We start from the raw sequence: 19,351 nt of genomic DNA, 5'->3' as shown, positions 1-19,351 counted from the left end.
AAAGTGGGTACCATCGAAAGACCTCTCTGAATATTAATGTGGAAAAAATTTATCTTCAAACAATAGGGTTTATTGGTTTAAAATGAATTGGATGAATTTCTGCTTTTGTACAATTTTCCATAGCTGTAACTATTACATTGTGTACCTCTAATCTCCAGGAAAGAGATAAAAAGCACAGTATTTCCTAAATGTATTTGACCCTGGAGCTTCTTTTTATTATGCATCTATTAGGTCAAGAAATTAACAAAACATTTTTTGAGGAATGTTAGTGGGTTGAAAGAGCTCTAAAGGTAAAGACTTCTAGATTTTAATCATGACCCCAGAACCAATTTAAGGAACTTAAAGCCAGTGAGTTTCAGTTCATCTTCAAAAAGGAGATATTACAAGTTCCCCTTTGGAATGTTCACATTTAAAAAAAATAACTACAAAACATTTGACACAACATTTGGCACAGAGTAGATAATCAAATATTGGTATAAATATTGATAATAATAACTTATTTTCCAAAAGTATACAGGATCCTAAAACAAACAATGGGTGCTTCATTTCATTTGCTAGTACTTTATTATTGATGGTTTACGGATGTGCCCCCTCCTCCATTTTTTTGCCCTTGCCCCTCACTCCTGGGTTCCATCTTGCTCCAGGCCTTCACTGCCCTATTCTCTGTGTTCATGGGCAATGCATATAAGTTCTTTGGTTAATCTCTTCTTGCACCACCTTCCTCTTTCCCCCTGGGATTCATGTGTCTGTTCCATGTTTCCATGCCTCTGGTCCTATTTTATTCGTCACTTTATTATGCTCATTAAATTCCACATATAAGTGAGATCATGTGAAATTTATCTTTCTCTGACTGGCTTATTTTTCTTAGCATAATCATTTCCAGGCCACGCTATGCTGACTCAAAGGATAGTAGATCCTTTTTTTAATTTTTTTTATTTTTATAGCTGCATAGTATTTCATTATGTACTGGTAGATATACTGTAGCATTTTTATCCCTTCATATACTGATGGACGTTTAGGTTATTTCCAGGTTTTATCTATTGTAAATAACACCACTATGAACATAGAGGACATACATTCTTTCTGATTAGTGTTTTGAAATTTCTTAGGATATATTTCTAGAAGTGGGATCACTAGGTTAAATGGCAGTTCCATTTTTAGTTTTCTGAGGAAACTCCACACTGTTTTCCATAGTAACTGCACCAATCTGAATTCCCACCAGCAATGCACTCGAGTTTTTTGTTTTTGTTTTTCTCCACATACTCGCTAGCACTTGCTATTTCTTTTGTTGATGGTAGCCATTCTTGTAGTTGAGAGGTGGTATCTCACTGTTGTTTTAATTTTACTCTCCCTGATGATTAGTGACATTTAGCATTTTTTCATATGTCTATTGGTCATTTGTATGTACTCTTTGGAGAAGTGTCCATTTAGGTCCTCTGCCCAAATTTTAATTGGATTGTATTCTTTTTGTTGAGTACATTATATATTTTGGAAATTAAACCCTTTATCAGACGTGTCATTGGCAAATCTGTTCTCCCCTAAAGTGGGTGACCTTTCATTTTGATGCTGGTTTCTTCTGCTGTGTAGAAGCTTTTTGGTTTGGTGTAGTCCCATTTGTTTATTTTTCCCTTTGCTTCTCTTGCCAAAGGCAATGTATCAGTGAAAATTCTGTTATGTAAAATGTTTCATATTTGGTTGTCTAGATTTTCTTCTAGAATTTTTATGGTTTCATGACTTAAATTTAAGTTTTATCCATTTTGAATTTATTCTTATGTATGGTATAAGTTGCTGGTCTAGTTTCATTTTTTTACATATCTGTCTAGTTTTTTTTCACCACCATTTATTGAAAAGACTGTCTTGACTCCATTTTGTGCTCTTGTCTCTTTTTTCAAATGTTAATTGAGCATAATGGCGTGGGTCAATTTCTGGGTTCTCTGTTCTGTTCCATTGATCTTTATCTAATCCAGGACTTAGGTCTGACATTGATTAGCTATGAGGAAAGAGGTAGATCAAATAAGCAATTATAATGAAAAGGAAATTTATGGAATCATTATATTTCACAGGAACAATAGCATAAAATTTAATTTCTACAGAATTTAATGCATATTGGGTCACTATTTAAAATTTGCTGTAAATCCTGTTATGGAGATATGTCCACTGTGAAATGTCCACATTGAAATGTCCATCATAATGATTTGATAATAATTTTGGACTTGTCTGTTGTAATTCATTCAAATACCATCAGCTAACCCACTAAATACCATGCTTTGATTTTCATTCTCATCATTAGAATAGGTGAGTCATACAGGAGGTCTGAGGTACTTTATGATTTATATCCAGGAAATTTTGTGAATGCCAAATTCCATATTTTCCATAATAGATATAGCAGATTTCTTAACTGAAGATTTTTTTTGGAATTTTTAAAGACATGGGTAGATGTCCAAATGTTTCCGTGCTTACTCTGTTAGAATTTGAGGCTTTAGTTAGCTGATTTTTTTTCTTTTCTTTTACACTATCTACACTTAAAGGAGAGGAAAAATTCCTGAGTCAGGCTTGTCTAGTTGGGGAGGAAGGAGTGTAGATTTATCCTGTGACTGCTGTTGATGGGGGGTATCTCCTAAGTTGAGGTCCCTTGTTTCCACCTGGGGATCTAGACTGATACATAGATGTTGGTATGAGCAACATCTTCTTTTGGAGTAGACTGTTGGCCTTCTCCCTTTTGGAGTAGCTTAAGATTTTTATGTCAGAATCTCAATTGGGGTATAATTTTGTTTTTGGACTCTTAACCATTCATTTTGCCATGCTGAGAACATTTGCCTATGTCTAATTGACTTGTTTTGAGGAGTTGTGCCAAAAACCACATAGGCCCTCAATGGAAAAGTACATCCGTATTATTTAGGAACACGCTGTTCTGAAATACTCATGTTTTTGCATATTCTTTTCCCCTCTTTCCTCTTTGCCTTCTTTGGTACCCTCTCCCATCATCTTCCCAAGGTGATCCTCATCCATTCCATTATAGCTATGACATTTGAGAGGTACCCTAGACACATGTTTGAAAAAGATGAATTACATAAGTTCAGAACTTGGTTACATTGAAACAGGTGCTATTTTGCCGTCTTCCCCAATATATACCTAGCTTCATCTCTGTGACTGATAATCACATTTGCAGGTAGAATGTTACTTATTTTTACTTACAACCGTAATTTTGTGAATCTATGCATATTCAGCCTGCAGGCTAACCTTTCTGCTACTTAGTAAATTTCTTCTTTGAAACATCTAATATTTAAATCTATTTCCCTGATAGCATTCAACTAATTTTACTAGTAACACTGACCGTATTGTTTCAATATCCTACTTTGACTAGACTGAATTTGTGAGCAAAGATGGTGTTTTATTCTTTTTTTTTTATTCCCACACCCTAACAATGTGATTGATAAACAGTTGGTGCTCAATAAAAGTTGAAGGAAGTTATATGGATGTCTCAGAAATGCGTGGTAACCTCACTCAGAGGTGGCCTTGAAAAATAGTAGTGATAAAAAATTTTCCCAGCAGATAGAGTTTTGGGAAGTGCATCTACTAGAATAGATATGAAATATGGGCAGAAACAAATGGCCCAGCAGGAACCTTAAAAGGAAAAAAAAGATTTACAAATTTGAAGTAAGATGTTATGGGGTAGAAACCTGTGAATAAACATAGGAATGGGCCACAAAGTGGAAAGATCTTTATATCAGTAGTTCATGCTCACCAGAGGACATTTAGTACAGAAAGGCACTAACCAACCAAGTTAACAATATTACCCACCCAGTTTTGAAGTTATCTAACCTCTATCATTGTCTGTTCAATGCTGGCAGGATGAGTACATAAGTGCCAGTGTCAAAGATGGAGGCTTCACATACTCAATGTCACAGCCTCCTACTTACCAAGGCTGAGCTAGATATTGCAACTGCTGTATATTTCTAACCTGCCAGCAGTGAAACAAGTACTTAGCTTTCCTTATGGCATCATTTATCCAGTAGATAAATTTGGCTCTTATTGGCAAGCTGATTATGTTATTGGGCATTTTTCATCTTTGGAGAGCCAGTGGTTCATTCTTACAAGAGTTTGCATATATTTTAGGAATTGGGTTTGCTTTTTATATCCATGGGACCTTAGCCCATATCATTATCTGAAGATTTAAGTGTTTGATCCACTGGTGTGAGATTCACATAACAGTGCATCAGAACAGGAGGCATGCTTTATATTAAAAAATGGGGTGGGAATGGACCCATGACGATGGGATAAACTGGTCATGTCACATATTGTGCTACCTAGAGGCTGATAGCCAGATAGAACATTGGGATCACCTGCTGAAGACACAGGTAAAGAACCAGTTTTAGAGGTGACAATTTGCATGGATGACATGCCATTCTTCAGGACACAGTATATGCATTTAATCAAAGAAACTGTATGGTACTGGGGAAAGAAAAACAGGTGGAAGAAGGAATGGCTCTATGTATTGTGACTTCCAATAACAGAGTGTGGGCATTTAGATTCATATTCTTGCAACTCTTGGCTCTGAAGGATTAGAGGAACTAGGATTCCAAAAGGCCACTCTTTTAGCCAGGGGACTCAAAGACGGTACCATTGAACTTTAAACTACACATTTGAGTTTCTTATATCTGAATACCAGCATGCAAGAACAGGTGTTAACATCTCGGTAGAGGTAAATGACTCCAATCATGAGGAGGTAGACCTGCTGCTATACAATGAGACAGGAAGGAATATGTGTTGAACTCAGGTGAACTACATGGGTGCCCCTGGTACTCACTTTCCCAAAGGTTACTGCAAATAAATAATATCCAGCCATCTCAGCCTGAAGAATGCGTGGTGACCATAGAACCAGGGTGCTTGAGCATGAGGATTTGGGCCACGGCATCAAGTCCAGAGGAGGTGGAAGCTAAGTGTGAAGGAAATCTAAAATTTGTATTTTGTCAGAGAAACATGATGAGTATCACCTGTGGATCTGAGACAGTTATAGAAGCAAAGACTGTTGTTCATTTCACTAAACTCTCTTCTAAGTTTTCTCTCTGGGAGTGAGGCCCACTAAAATCCTAAAGGAACAGTTTCCTAAGCGTAGATTATATCTGCGTGGTACAAAGGAAGGTCTGCAATAGGTAAGGGCCAACAGGGGAGGGCAGTTGGGAGGCACCAGGCCTGCAAGGGAGGGCAGTTGAGAGGGATCAGGCCTGAAAGGAAGGGCAGTTGGAAGTGATCAACCCTGCAGGGGAGGGCAGTTAGGGGTGACCAGGCCAGCAGAGGAGGGAAGTTGGGGGCAAACGGGCTGGCAGGGGAACAGTTAGACATCAATCAGATTTGCATGGGAGTGGTTAGGGGGTGATCAGGCTGGCAGGCAAAAGTGGTTAGGGGCAATCAGGAAGGCAGGCAGGTGAGCAGTTGAGAGCCAGCAGTCCTGGATTATGAGAGAGATCCCAGATTGGAGAGGGTGCAGGCTGTGGCTGAAGGAACACCCTCCTCTCCCTCCAGCCCCGTGCATGAATTTTGTGCACTGGGCCTCTAGTTCTTCTATAAAGAAGATGCAATGGAAAAGCTCCTTTATAGTTAAAAGGATAATTTCTAAAAGGAAAGCCTTTTTTACAGTGATGAATACCAGACTTGCTGTGTTTTGGTATCAGGATTTTTGTTATCCTATGTTCTTGTTACTGATTTACTGAACTGTAAGTTATAGCACTTGGTTTAGGATCCTGTCCCAAATGGACTATGGTTGAAGACCTGTTTTCTTTCCAAGTCTTATTTTGCTTCCTTATCATACTATCTTGGCTCTGGGCATCAAAGTCATACAATAAAAAGATCAACTGCTTTGGGAACTATCCCCAACTAGCCTTCTATGATTTGAAAGAGGTGGGTTTTTTTTTTATCCTAATAAAGACATTATATCTGAAGTATAATTCTGCATTTGACCCATTGTCTCTCAGATCACTCTTTTGAAGGAATTAAAGACAAAAATTGCCAAATTAAATTATGTTATCTCCTCCTAGTGTTGACTGATGATGAACAGACTACTTCTTTTAACTGAATGTCAAGAATTTTTGTTTCATACTTTCAATCTTGGAATGCCTTTATCATATTTGTTTCAATTATTTTTTATTTATTTTAGAGACTGAGGAGATTAGATGGAATAAAGGAGGAAGTTCTAGATCTGGCAGCCAATAGCATATGTAGAAGAAAACTGCCAGACTCTCTGGATTCTAAACTAGCGGGTAAGAGGCTGGAATGAAAAGTAGAGATAGACGGGTGTCTTTGATTCCAGCATTGAATTTCCAAAAGAGAAAAACTGATGATTTCTTTAGATATTAAAAGCCAAAAATCATTATTTTCCAGAGTCTCAGGGAAAGACTAAGTAATTCATTATAAAAAAGTTCCATGCGGTAGAAAAAGACACCTAATATTTTAGGTATGTAAGAAGTGAAACAATCCTTTTAAGTATTTTTTTCCAGATAGCTGATTTGTATTAAGGGCTAAATTTTTAATTATATTAAAGAAATCTTTTACAGTGTTACATATTTCTTTATCTTTTCAGAAAAAGATTATTTGGTACTAAATTTAAACATTTTCTTAGTGTCCCAGGGCTATCATTATGAATAACAATTAATGAGCCCTAATGTGACACAATACTATTCTCAGTGATTCTCTTATTTGGTTTGTTTTATATTGAATGTCTTTAGGTTTCTATGCTTTTAAATTCATTAATTCTATAGTTTTTAGTTTTTCTTACTTTTTAAAATGATGTATATACCTCAGTAACCAGAGTTTCCTGTAAGAAACATAGATTTAAATGATAGATATGTTAAAACTCCTTGGCTATTTAATTAGTCTTTCACTATGCATTTATTCATTTACTTGAATACTTTTTCTCTACTTGCTTATTCTTCCCAACATAACTGGTATAGGTTATGAGATAAAAGAGCTAAAGTACTCGCTTAATGAGACCATACATTGTTCTAGTTGAGAAAAATTAAGTAACTTATATGTTCTGGTAAAAGATATTATCTTAATTTATATTGTAAAATTACATATAGAGTACTTTGCCACTTATACATGCAAAATGAAGTTAATTAGTTGTTAACTGGCCTTCTTAATCCTGAGTTTTCTCTACCAAGTTCAATTCTTAAGGAGCAGAGAAGGAAACCACTTCCTAGCTATCAGTGATTTATGATGTATATTCTCCAGGGAAGGGGGTGTCTTGGGTAGAACATGAGCAGACCTAAGGAGAATTGAAAGACAGCAGAAATGACCATCAAAATTGGCATATGCAGCCCAGATCATCTTCAATTGTTGCAGGGAGAAGTTCATAGCTGATTTTTTATTTCTCTTTTTTTTAGGGAAAATTATTAATAAGATAAATATTAAAACATATAAATAAATAAAATGATAAGAATTTATTTAATGTCCTAAAAATATTCATTTTTTTAAATTTTCTTGTTTTGAAAACTCAAGTTCCTTGTAACTCCAACAGATCTATGGTCTTTTTGGACTCCTCTAAAGATTGATTTTAGTTTTCCTGGACTTTAGTGGCCCAAGCACATCACATTTTCATCTGCTCCTTCTTTAGGAAGATAAGAAAGTGTTTTTGAAATATCATCTGTGGTTTTGAGACAGAAAATTGGGGAGAAAAGAATATATTCAATTTATTTATCTTTACTCTAGTAAGCCCTGGTTTTGTAATAAATATACTGTTTGGGAAAAATTATTCCTGACCTAAGCAAGCCCTGTGGATATACATTTTTATTTAGTTTCTTAAAAAGTATACACTCATTTGTTATAATGTTCACATTTACATATTTGGCATGCATATATAAATACACATTTTCTTATCTTTCTTGTTACTATAAGAAAATATGATAAGAATAGAAGTCAAGGCCCATCATCCCAAAGAATCTAAAGTTAAGACGTTATTTAACTCACAAGTGCATGTTGGGGGCTACTGTAGGTGCTGGGCATCCATGCAAAGATTTTATACATTGTTCCAGCACTGAGTGGACCTTAGATTAGACATTTCAAAATGAAAGAATAAACAACTTCAATATCTGATCAATAGAGAAATGGTTACATAAATGGCATGTTGACATTGAAAATAATGCTGTGTAGTTATTAAAAAGAATGAGGAAAAGCCTTATATACTGAGTTGGACACATTTCTAAGACATATTAAGTGAAAAAAAGCAAGTCTAAGAACTTTGTACATGACATGACCCCACTTAGGTTAAAAGAAATCCTTTTATATAATATGCATATGTCAAACATTAGATCTTTTTCTATCCCATAGAAAACAGAAATTGGAACAATACCCATCATCCATCTGTGACCCCAGGGAAGGAAGAAATTGAGTGTAAGTCAGGGAGGTACTTGTTTTGCTTTATCAAATTCTGCATTGTTTGACTGTCTTAGAAGAATATATCCTTGTTTTAGTTCTTTATATTTTTTAATATGAGTGGATGACAAATAATTGGAGTAAGGTCCAGAAGACATATAAATCTTTAAAAATTTATTTTAAATTATGGCAACATTTAAATAGCATAAAATTTAACATCATGATCATTTATAGCTGTACAGGACAGTGGTAGTAAATACTTTGACATTGCTGTGCTACCATCCATTACCAGCACTCTTTTCATCTTGCAAAATTAAAACTCTGTACCCCTTAATTCCTCATTTCCCTTCCCCCCACCTCCAGCTGCTGCAACCACCATTCCATTTTCTGTATATATATATTTTCTCTCTGTGGCTGTAGTGTATGTGTGTGTGTATATATATATATATATATATATATATATATATATATATATATATTCTAGAGGCCTGGTGCATGAAATTCATGCACGGAGACCAGGAGGGGAGGGTTTGTCCCTCAGCCCAGCCTGCACCCTCTCCTCGAGGGATGTCCAACTGCCCGGTGGGATTGGGCCTAAATGGGCATTTGGACATCCCTCTCACAATCTAGGATGGCTGGCTCCCAACTGCTCACCTTCCTGCCTTCCTGGTCGCCCCTAACCACTTTTGCCTGCCAGCCTGATCACCTCCTAACCACTCCCATGCCAGACTGATTGATCTCTAACTGCTCCCCTGCCAGCCTGTGTGCCCCCAACTTCCCTCCTCTGCTGGCCTGGTCACCCCTAACTGCCCTCCCCTGCAGGGTTGATTGCCTTCAACCACCCTCCCTTGCAGACCTGTTCCTCTCTACTGTCTTCCCTTGCAAGCCTGGTGCCTCCCAACTGCCCTCCTCTGCTGGCCATCTTGTGTCCACATAGGGGCAGGATCTTTGACCACATGAGGGCAGCCATATTGTATGTTGGAGTGATGGTCAACCTGCATATTACTCTTTTATTAGATAGGATAGAGGCCTGGTGCATGGGTGGGGGCCAGCTGGTTTGCCCTGAAAGGTGCCCCAAATCAGGGTAGGGGTTCCCTTGGGGTATGAGGCAGCCTGACCGAGGAGCCTGTGGTGGTTTGCAGGCTGACCATGCCCCCCAATGACCTAGGTGGAGGCCCTGGTATCTGGGATATACCCTATTTCCCCGAAAATAAGACAGTGTCTTATATTAATTTTTTCTCCCAAAGTTGCCCTAGGTCTTATTTTCAGGGGATGTCTTATTTTTCCATGAGGAAGAATATGGTACACATTTATTGTTAAATGAAGATAAAGGAAATGTATTACCTGTATATGGTACGGTAGTACGGTAGTTGTTAACACAAACCAGACAAACTGAATCCTACAGTATCAAGAATTTACTCATTTATTCAATGACAATCATGTCATCATCTTCTGGAATATCATTATAACAATCCAATTTCTGAATTTCCTGGTGAATTTCTTGTGACTCCATATCTTTCAGAATCAGTGGACCAAATCTCTCATGTTTAGCCTAGGGGGGGCTTATTTTCAGGGGTATGCCTTATATTTCACTCAGAAGGAAACCTGTAAGTAGGTCCTATTTTCAGAGGATGTCTTATTTTCGGGGAAACACAGTATTTACTTTCTACAATTGAAACTTTGTAGCCTGGAGTGGAGCCAAGCCTCCTGCTCGCTCAGTGGCGACAGCCATTTCTGTTTGGATTAGTTTACCTTCTATAATTGAAACTTTGTGGCCTTGAGTGGAGGCTTAGGTTGGCAAGAGCAGGCGGAAAGCTTGGCTTCCTCCATTGCCAGGCAAACACCTCCCTCTTGCTCTCTGTGGCTGTAGCCATCTTGGTTGGGTTTATTTGCATACTTGCTCTGATTGGCTGGTGGGCACGGCTTGTGGAGCAGATCGATGGTTAATTTGCATACTACTCTTTTTATTAGGATATATATATATATGTTATATATATAAAAGTTATATATATATATATATATATATATATATATATATATATATATATATATAACTTTTCTTTTTCTTTCGATAAGATAAGATAACTTCAAAGAAAATGATACAATTTGGCACATTGTTTCATAGCCAAGGGACCTACTCATCCTCTGCGTGTGCTTTGGATTCATCTTGCAATAGATGAATTACTGCCTGGGCCTTTTCACCTGGGGATGGTCCTTGCAGAGTTCCTTGGTGCAGCCCTGGATTGATTCCTTGAGCAGGCTGCAGACAGGCACCGGGAGTTTGAAGAGAACTGAGGCCTCCACTGTGCTGAGCTTTGCACTAATCGAAGAGCCGTATGAAGAGGGTTCTAGCAGGAGTGTGGAGAATGTACAGGATTTTGTTGTGCAAGGACTCATGTGCGAGAGGATTAACAGCAGAAATCACCATTTTCATTCTGTGGCTGAATCTGAGAAAAAAGGCAACCCACCCAGCTATCAGCACCTGGCACCTTTTCAGTGGAGCCTGGACATGCCCAATGGAGTGTCTGCCAGCTGCTGCTTTGAACCTAACTACTTCAGGTACTTCATACAAGTGGAATCACACATTTGTCTTTTTATGACTGTTTTATTTCATCCAGCATGTCAGAATTTTCTTCCTTTTCAAGCCTGAATAATGTATTAATATTACATTGTGAGTATGTATGTACAATATGTATACATAGATATCACATTTTGCTTATGCATTATGCAACTCTTTTTAAATGTGTGTGTGTGTGTGTGTGTGTGTGTGTGTGTGTTTTGATTTGAGAAAGAGAGAGGAAGTGAGAGGGAGAGAAACAACATTGTGAGAGAAACATCGATTGGTTGCCTCCTGCTTGCACCAGACTAGGAATTGGAGCCTGCATCCTGGGTATGTACCCTGACCAGGAATCAAACCTGTGACCTTTCGGTGCATGGTATGCTGCTCAACCAATGGAGACACACAGGACCAAGCTCATGTAACCTTTTAAAGTGATTTTTCCTTTGGCTTTAATACACAATAAATATGAAATGTGGATAAGAGTTGAATAGTCTCTCTGAGTGTTGCAAAAAGCCTCTATTTTGGAGTCATTGGGGATATGAATCAAGAAGTATCTGGAAAACTAAAGACATGCCTCTATATATTGTAGAATGAATACTTTAAGTAAGACCAGACAGTTATGGTATAATTTCACTATTTTTGAGTTTTATGTCAAACATTTCATCACATGCAAATTTGTTAGTGGCCTTCTATTTAAACTCCTGCAGGAACCAATTAAATGGAGTTTTTAGGATATTTTACAAGAAGAGTAATTAGCAAGACAGGACTTTAAACTTTACTTAATTTACTCTGTATCCGGAGGCATAACTAAAACTTTATTATATAAAAGAATTGAGGAAATTGAAAACAGAGGATTGCAGAATGTTAACAAAACTTCATCCCTGTACATTTAATATTTATATTGCCAAATGCCAGTAGAAATTCCTTTTGCATTTTATTTTTGCCTAATTAGTTGTGTCATAAATTCTGAAACAATATGGATTCAAAAAGGAAAGAAGGAGAAAAAGGAATTTTCTCAGTGTTCCCTTTGTTAAATACTTGCAGGCTGTATATCTGTGACCCACAAGTTTTCAAAGAATATGCTCTAGGTATTCTTCAAAAAGAATTAAAATATTTTGTTTTTATTTTAATATGAAGCACACATAATAACTTACTCCCACATATCAGAATAATATATTATATAATTTTAGACAAGAATTACAATAGTTTAACCAAGGCCACTGTCAGTTCAAGAAAACTGAAGATCTGTATCTTTATTCTTCTGTGGCATATGCTGCTTCTCTTTTTCCTTTGCTTCATTTTCCTTCTTATTCTCTTCCATTTTCTCTCATTGAGCTATATAGTAATGTATGTTTAGGCTGCGATTTTCACCGGTAGCACTAGTGTAATTTTTTAACTTGTTTTGGCTTAAAGTTTATTCTTCTTTTTGGAATCACTTATCACTGTATAATTAATAATTTTTTTTTTCCACTCTCAGAAAAAAGCTGTGTAAAAAGACTAGCAAAAGTTCTCACAAAAGGGAAATGGCAGCTCTGAAAAATGCAACAAAATAAGTGAAAGTATTGTATAAATATTTTTACATTTATAGGTTTTCTGCTTAAAACAGTATTTTTTCATATTTGTTCATTGTTATTTAATATTCTCAAAAAGGAATGGTTGGTGGATGAAAAATATGTAGACATACATACATAAATACATAATAAGTAGTGTTAAACACACATATCTATTGAAAGTTAATGAGAAAAATCCTAAGTGAAACATTTTTTCTTGATTTTAATATGATAAGAATAGAGGTATTCACTAAATATTCAATAAATGTATATTAAATTAAATTGATTTGAAATTCAGAGGTTATATTTATAATTATACCTATAAAACAGGTAAGATAAGCCATATATAAAGTAGGTTCTGGATCTTAAAAGTCTCATCACAAGAAAAAAATTCAGTTACTATGTATGGTGACGAATGGTAACTAGACTTACAACAGTGATAGTTCATAATCTCTCTCTCTCTCTCTCTCTCTCTCTCTCTCTCTCTCTCTCTATATATATATATATATATATATATATATATATATATATATAACTCCTACTAATAAAAGAGTAATATGCAAATTAACCATCACTATGCTCCACAAGCCCCACCCACAAGCCATGCCCACCAGCCAATCAGAGCAAGTATGCAAACAAACAAACAAACAGAAAAAAACCCCAACCAAGATGGCTACAGCCACAGAGAACAGGAGGGAGGTGTTTTCCTGGCAATGGAAGAAGCCAAGCTTTCCGGCTGCCCTTGCAGGCCTAAGCCTTCACTCAAGGCTACAAAGTTTCAATTATAGAAGGTAAACAAATCCAAACAGAAATGGCTGCCACCACTGAACAAGCAAGGGGCTTGGCTCTGCTCCAGGCTACAAAGTTTCAGTTGTAGAAAGTAAATATATTCCAGATACCGGGGCCTCCATTTGGGTCGCTGGGGGGCATGGCTGTCCTGCAAACCACCAAAGGCCCCATGTTCAGGCCACTTTATGCCCTAAGGGAAACCCCACCCTGATCCGGGGCACCCTTCAGGGCAAAGCAGCTGGCCCCCACCTTGATCCAGGCCTCTATCCTATCTAATAAAAAAAGAGTAATATGCAGATTGACCATCACTCCAACACACAATAGGGCTGCCCCCATGTGGTCAAAGACCCTGCCCCTATGTGAACACAAGATGGCCAGCAAAGGGGGGGGGGGCAGTTAAGAAGGACCAGGCCTGCAAGGTAGGGCAGTTGTGGGTGGACAGGCAAGTAGGAGAGGGCAGTTGGGAGGCATCAGGCCTGCAAGGAAGGGCAGTTGAAGGTGATCAACCCTGAAGGGGAGGGCAGTTAGGGGTGACCAGGCCAGCAGAGGAGGGAAGTTGGGAGTAAGGGCTGGCAGGGGAACAGTTAGACATCAATCAGGTTGGCATGGGAATGGTTAGGGGGTGACCAGGCTGGCAGGCATAAGTGGTTAGGGGCAATCAGGAAGGCAGGCAGGTGAGCAGTTGGGAGCCAGCAGTCCTGGGTTGTGAGAGGAATGTCCGACTGCCCACCAGGATCGGGCCGTTAGACATCCCTCTAGGGATCCCAGATTGGAGAGGGTGCAGGCTGGGCTGAGGCACAACCCCTCCCCCCCATCCCCCTGCACTAATTTTGTGCACTGCGCCTCTAGTATATATATAAAAGGCTAACATGCTAAGTGCTCCTCTGCCCACCTGACTCGTTGGTATAACGCACACTGACTACCAGAGGGAAGATGCTCAATGCAGGAGCTACTGTGATGTGCACTGGCCATTTACAGAGAAACAGCAGCTCAGACCTGGCACCGACAAAGCAACATGCGGCAACCCACAAGTGGGACACAGGTCCTGCCACCACACTGAGCAATAGCCCACCAAATTGTAGCTAATGCTGCTGAGACCCCATGGCTAGTCTGGAAAGGGTCGCTGTGGGCACTGGGTAATGATGTCATGTAATAGCACTTGGCTTCCTCTCCCTAGTGACTATCTTCCTTGCAAGTTCTTAAGCCAGTTGGGAACATTTACACTTTAACCAAATGTCTGTAAACCCATGCCTCATCTCATTTGATCCTCACAGAAGTCCTAGAGTAGGCAGATAGGAGATTTGGTGAGCTTCTATTTTCTTTTCATTAGCAGGAACATGGAGATTTAAAATGCTTAGAAACCTGACCCAACTCAAAAGAAGTAAGAAATGGTGGACCTTGAAAATGACTCCAGATTTTCTCACTGCACAGAATATAGTCAAACACTGTTGCAGTTAAATATTTTACCCTTTGTTCTCCCTGCACGATCTACAATAATAATCTGCTTCATGTTCATATTTACTGCTGTGTTGCTAATAATTACCTGAAAGAGAAGTTGGAGTGCTTTACGGGGCTGGAAAAAGTTTAACTAAATCAGAAAACAGGTCTAATTAAGTATATTCTATATACATAAAAGGCTAAGTTGTCTTGTGCATGTATGATACATACAAAGCTTTCACTGGCACCAATTACACTTGTGTGTATTTTGATCTGTCATTGTCCATCATGAATTTGGTTGACACTTCTATTATAGAAAAAGGGCAAATGGTGATATTAAAATATTTCTTCTAATTAACTTCTTTTCAATGCACATGAATTTGTGCATTAGGTCACTATTATACAAATATTAAATCATTATGTTGTAAAACTGAAACTAATATAATGTTATATGTCAATTATACCTCAATATTTCTATATGAAAGCCTAAGTGACTGAATGACTGGTTGACTGGTCGCTATGACATGCACTTACCACCCGGGGGAAGATGCTCAATGCAGGAGCTGCTCCCTGGTGGTCAGTGTGCTCCCATGGTGGGAGAACCGCTGAGCTCACTAACCCATCCTGGTGGTCCACCAGCCCGGTGACAGCCACTCTCTGCCCCAGTAGTCTTGCAGGTCCAATCTCCAGAGAACAGATCAGGCACCAATGGACTGGTGCCACTGGCCTCCTGGAAGTCAGCTTTAGGCACCATGGTGGTTTCCCCTCCCTAGACGCTCTGCAAGGAAGAAACAACATAAAAGCGGCTGTCAGGTGGCTCCTGACAACTGGCGCAAACATCTGCAGGAGGGGTCCGGATTCCAGGCCAGCAAGGACAGGAGGGCTGATTGTATCCTGGGCTCCCCCTCACTCCCACCCCCCTCAGGAAGGGCACCAGATGCAGGGCTCACAGCTGGTGAGCACCACTACAGCAACATGAGCCTCTCCTGATCAGGACTGACTAGGAGTGAACCAGCAGCGGGCTCAGTGGGGCTGGGATGGGAGCAGCAGGCAGGAGCAGCAGGTGGTGTTGGACTGCAGGTTTCAGCCCAATTCCCTCAGGCCAACTCAAGGAGCCCCATCTATGCATGAATTCATGCACTGGGCCTCTAGTAACAATAATAAAAAGGAATGTATTCTGAGCTCTGCATGAAGGAGTTTGGGAAGTTTTTTTTCACATCTCCCTAAGGCATAGTGGTATGTACCCCATATTCTTTCACCAAATCTAAGGAACTGGCAGTCCTCCTTGATTCCACATTAGCCTCATCATTGCACCTGCTTCGTGTGCATCAGTCATCGAAGTTTTTAATTCTGTGACCCAAATTAATCACAAAATAACTCACTGTCCTCTATTCTACAAGTAAATCCTTATTTAAGGTCCTAATAATCTCTGGCTCTATTTTTGTTCATCAGTTTATGTTGTTCATTATATCCCACAAATGAGTGAGATCATGTGATATTTACCTTTCTTTGACAGGCTTATTTTGATTATGGTCAAAATAAGCTCTTCAGGTTCATCCATGCTGTTGCAAATGATGAGTCCCTTCTTTTATACAGCAGCATAGTATTTCATTGTTTAGATGTACCACAGGTTTTTAACCTGCCATTCTACTGATGGGCATTTAAGCTGTTTCCAAATTTTAGCTATTATAAGTTGTTCTTTCAGTAGTTTTGTAGTTTTCATTGTATAGATCTTTAACTTCCTTGGTTAAATTTATTTCTAGGTATTTTATAATTATTATGCTATTGTGAATGGGATAGTTTTATTTATTTTCAAATGTTTAATCTCTAGTATAAAGGAATGCAACTAATTTCTATATGTTGATTTTGTATCCTGAAATTTTACTGAAATCATTGATTATTTTCAACATAATTTTGGTTCACTCTGAGATTTTCTATATATTAAATTATATCATTAACAAATGGTTATAATTTTACTTATTTTTAAAAATATATTTTGTTGATATTTTTACAGAGAGAAAGGAAGAGGGATAGAGAGTTAGAAACATCAATCAGCTGCCTTCTGCATACCCCCTACTGGAAATGTCCTCGCAACCAAGGTACATGCCCTTGACCTAAATTGTACCTGGGACTTTTCAGTCTGCAGGCTGATGCTCTATCCACTGAGCCAAACCAGTTATGGTGTAATTTTACTCCTCATTTTCTGATTTAGATGCTTCTTATTCTTTTCTCTTGCCTGATTTTTCTGGCTAGGAGCAATCAGTACTACATCGAATAGGAATGTTAAGAGTGGGCACCCTGTATTCCTCTTGATCTTAGATGAAAAACTTTCAAAATTTTTTTTTCCATTTAGTATAATGCTAGCTATGGATTTGTTGTATATGGACTTTATTATGTTCCGGTATGTTCCTTCTATTCCCAATCTGTTAATGGTTTTTATCATAAAAGAATGTTGCATGTAGTCAAATTTTTTCTGTATCTCTTGAGGTGGTTATATGATAATTAAATTTATTGTTTTACATAGGTTGAACCATTCTTGCATACCAGGAACTTGGTCATGTTGTTAATACCAGGTAACTTATTGGATTTGATTTGTAAATATTTTACTGAGAGTTCTTGCATCTGTATTTATGAGCTATTTATCTATAGTTTTCTTGTGGTTTCCTTGTCTGGTTTTAGTATCAAAGTAATTATGGCTTCATAGAATGAGTTTTGAAGTGTTCTCTCACCCTTGATATTTCAGAAGTGTTTAAGGAAGATTGGTATTAATTACTCTTTAAATGTTTCGTAAAATTCCAGTGAAATTTAATAGCCCTGAAATTTTCTGTGTTGGGAAGTTTGATTTTTGATTCAATAATTTGACTCATTATTGGTCTGCTCAGATTTTCTCTTTCTTTCTGATTCATTTGGTAGGTTGTGTGTTTCTAAAAATGCATTCATTTTTTCTAAATTATGTACTTAGTTGGCCTATAATTGTTCATTGCAGTCTCTTAAAATCCTGTGTATTACTGTAGTACCAGTTGTTGAGTCTCCTCTTTAATTTTTATTTTTTTTAATTGTCTTCTTTCTCTCTTTTTTTTTGTCTATCTAAAGTTTTTTCAATTTTGTTTACTTTTGTGAAGAACCAGCCCTTAGTTTCATTAATACATTTTAGTTTTTTTGTATCTATTTAATTTATTTTTGCTCTGATCCTTATTCTTTCCTCTCTCTTGCTAATTTTTGGCCTTAATTTGTCATTTTTCTAGTTTATTTAAATAAAATTAAGTTGCTTATTGATATATTTATAATTTCTTAATATGTTCATTAATTGCTATAATACAAACTTTCTTTTCAGAACTGCTTATGGTGTATCCCACAATAATTTATTTCTATTTTCATTTGTTTCCAGATAATTTTTTAAATTTCCCTTTTGATTTCTCCCTGACCCATTGGTTATTTAGAAATGTGTTGTTTAATTTCCACATATTTGTAGATCTCACATTTTTCATATTGTTGATTTTCTTGTTTGCCATTGTGGTCAGAAATAATAGTTGGTATGATATCAGTATTCTTAAATTTGCTAAGATATGTTTTATGTCTCATTATATGATTTGCCCTGGAGAATGTTCCAAGTGCACTTGAGAAGAATGTGTATTTTGCTACCATTAGATGGAATATTTTCTATATATCTGTTAAGTCCATTTGTTCTAAAGTATGGTTAAATTTTAATGTTTCCTTGTTGATTTTTTTGGTCTGGACTTAGAGTTTACTGACAGTTGGAAATTAAATTCCCTTAATGTTATTGTATTACTTTTATTTCTCCCCTAAGATCTGTTAACATTTGTTTTATATAGTTCAGTGTTCAGGTGGTGAGAGGTACATATTTATAATGTTCATATCCTCTTGACCTATTGACCCTTTTGTCACTATGTCTATGACCTTCTTTGACTCTTTTACCTTTTGGACTTAAAGTCTATTTCATCTGATATAAGTATAGCTATGTCTGATTTCTTTTAATTTTCACTTGATATTGAAATATCATCTTATATCTTATCACTTGGGCCTATGTGTCTTTAGAGCTGAAATGACTCTCCTGAAGGTAGCATATAGTTGGGCCTTTTTTCTTGTTCATCCAGTAACTCTGTGCCCTTTGGTGAATTAAACCAATTTATATTTGAGGGGATTATCGATATGGAAGAAATTAGCAACTATTATTTTACCTTTTGCCTTCTGCTTATTTTATATCCAGTTTATTTTTCCTTCTGTTTTTGTCCACTTTTGTAATTTGGTGGGTTTCCTTACTTATTTTCTGAGTCTCTCCACTTTTTTCTATGTTTCAAGTCTCTTCTCTAGATTTTTGCTTTGCCGTTTCCACGAGGTTTACATAAAAGATCGCATAGATAATATAATCATTTTCTCTGACAGCAATTTATCTTCATTCACCCATAAAGGTTCCATTTTTTTACTAATATTCCTCCCCTTTTATATATTTGATGGCACATATTATTTTTTGATGTTGTAAATTTGTTACCAAATTGCAAAAGCTATAATTATCTTAATGCTCTTTTTTTTTTTTAAACCTGTATGGTATACAGTTATACATTGATTAATGACAGAAATTTGTACTAAGAAATGTGTCATTAGCTGAAACTGGTTTGGCTCTGTGGAT

This window comes from Pipistrellus hanaki (assembly GCF_964339955.1).
Source record: "Pipistrellus hanaki genome assembly, chromosome: 1".
Taxonomy (NCBI): Eukaryota; Metazoa; Chordata; class Mammalia; order Chiroptera; family Vespertilionidae; genus Pipistrellus; species Pipistrellus hanaki.
This window is presented reverse-complemented; position numbering follows the sequence as displayed.